Genomic DNA, 2,660 nt, shown 5'->3' with positions numbered 1-2,660 from the left:
TTCTTCGAAAATCAAGTTTCTCCTTTTCTGGGCTCTTTCTTCCAATTCTTGTTTACATAGTTTTATCCTGTTTTTAGGAATTCATAATTTTTAGTTCTAGTTTTATTTCTCTTAGGTTGCATCTTAGTTTAGTTTTCTTTCTTACATTGCAATAATATAGTTTATGCTAGAACGTAGATCTCTGAACATAGAACTAGCACCTTTTGATCCTGAAATAGAAAGAATATTTCGTACAAGATTTAGAAACATCCTATTTGAAATGGCGGACGAGAATGGAATTAAAGCTCTTAGAGATTATTCAGCTCCTGTCCAATTTAATGCGCCTTCATGCATAGTGTTGCCAGCCACCACGGCAGCACACTTTGAACTTAAACCTGGGGTCTTACAATTGTTGCCCTCCTTCTATGGTTTAGATAAGGAGGATCCATATCATCATGTGAAAGAATTCCTAGACATTTGTTCTACCTTTAGGATCCAAAACTTTTCAGATGATTCGATCTATCTGCGTCTTTTTCCTTTTTCTTTGAAGGATAAGGCAAAAGCATGGTTGAATTCTCTAGGAGTTGGATCTATCACTACATGGGACCAACTGTCTAAGAAGTTCTTAAACAAGTTCTTCCTCGTTCACAAAACTAATGCTCTCCATAGAGAAATCACTAATTTCACACAAAAAGAGGGTGAGCACTTTCATGAATGTTGGGAAAGATGGAAGGACTTGCTGCTTAAATGTCCACACCATGGTTTTGAGAAGTGGCAACAGGTTCAATACTTCTATGACGGTCTGACACCCCAAAACCGTCGCATGGTTGATGCCACCAGTGGAGGGTCATTCATGACCAAAAGTGATGTCGAAGCTTGGAATTTCTTTGAAACCTTTTGTGAAAACTCCCAGCAATGGGACTATTCAAATAGAGGTGACAAAAGTCCCCAACCACAGAAGAAAGGTGGTATATATGCGGTAGGTGTCACTCCAGATCTTTATGCAAAGATTGATAGCCTGACAAAGAAAGTGGATGCTTTGATGTTAAATAATGGACCTCCACAAACAACTCAAGTCGAGTCATGTGCCATATGTTCCAGTCCCACCCATCCTACGCAGTCTTGTCCATCTAGTGCAGCATTTCCAGAATTTCTCTCTGAACAAGTGCATGCTATGAACACTTTCTGGAGACTTGGGAATGAACCTTACTCAGACACCTACAACCCAGGGTGGGCTACAACCATGCCTGTCATCATAGATACAATCATTAAGAGATCCAATTGTCAATTCTAAAATCATTCCAAACAATTCACAATTTTCACTACACAATCATTATTTGTTACATAGGTTCGATAATTGGCAACCTAGAGGTAATGGTCCTCACCTACAAGTGGTTCGTCGATTTTTAGTGTCGCCCCTATGGTTATGGTCCGTTGATTAGCATGTCGGTGCCCTCTCTCTTGTTACTGAGTTGTTTCCTTTCGAGGGCCCACTTCCGAAGGAGAAAAATATCCATATGATAGTTATATGTATAGGTATCAAAAATCAAAATTCAGTTCTCATTAATCGTGCACGCATAAGTATTTGTGAAGGCCTAAACATGGGTGCTTGGAGAGATGTGCAGAAATGACCCTTGTCCATTTTTGGGCATGTCCCATGATCAAGTGGGACCACCTTTTGGCATGCCATTGGGTTCCTTGGTAACCCTATGTGTGGCCTTCAAAATCCAAATAGTTTGGTTCACTAGATTTGCACATATGAGTTTTGGAATAAGGCTAAACATAGGCATTTCAATTTTTCTGCACAACTACGCTCGGTCCTATTTGAGATCCACTCCCCAATTATATTGGGTCCACTGCTTTCGAAGGAAAAAGGAAATTTGGTAGAGTTATATATTTAATTCAAAACCCACAAGGTAACCCTACTTAATCATGCATATACAATTTTTGGTGAAGACTCAAACTTGGGTGCTTCGAAGAAATGTGCAAGAAACATAGTGCAGAATTAATTTTGGCCCGATTTTGAGTATGTTCCATGATCACAAGGGGTCACCTTTCAGTGTTCCGTGAGGTAACCTTGGTAGTACTATATATGCACTTCAAAAAGTATAAGTTGGGACCAACTAGTTGTGCACACATAATATTTGGTATAGGGCCAAACATAAGTATTTTAATTTTCTGCACTAAATTTTCTGCACAACTGTGCCTTGCCCCATTTTAAGATCCACTCCTTGATCATGTGAGGTTTTATTTGGCCCAAGTAAAATATAATTTCTCTATTCATTAGTATAGCTTAAAGGTTCCGAGTGGTGGCCTACTCATATCTTGTGCGTGGGGTCCACTACAAAGGCCCAAAGTTGGTACAAAACATAAAAATAATCAGACAATTTTCAGTAATGGGGTCTGTCACAACTTAGGGCCCAATTTCCAAATACTTAGGGATTATTCCAGACAAAAAGGTGGGACATCTCATTTCACTGATATAAAAATTAATCATCCCCTATAGTGGTACCCTTAACTACAGAACGTGGGGCCCACTACAAAGTGTGAAAGAGGCTTACATACAATATAGTTAAGTACTAAGAAAATTTTCAGCAAACAGAGTGCAAAGGAAATAAAATAGATTCAATGGCAGGTGGGGCCCACACGCTAGTAAACCATAGATAAGGGACACAAAATAA

The 2,660-nt window shown here is 39.2% G+C and overlaps 1 non-coding gene across 1 annotated transcript; it reads right to left on the bottom strand.

The window, feature by feature from the left end:
• Positions 1-637: 637 nt before the first annotated feature.
• On the bottom strand, positions 638-744 carry LOC131221979 (small nucleolar RNA R71). The gene has a single exon (XR_009159701.1). It is a non-coding gene; the product is annotated as a small nucleolar RNA R71 (small nucleolar RNA).
• Positions 745-2,660: the final 1,916 nt, after the last annotated feature.

Source organism: Magnolia sinica, chromosome 1 (assembly GCF_029962835.1).
Source record: "Magnolia sinica isolate HGM2019 chromosome 1, MsV1, whole genome shotgun sequence".
Lineage (NCBI taxonomy): Eukaryota > Viridiplantae > Streptophyta > Magnoliopsida > Magnoliales > Magnoliaceae > Magnolia > Magnolia sinica.
Note: the sequence above shows the minus strand (reverse complement) of the source record. Positions and strands in the feature narration are given on the sequence as shown.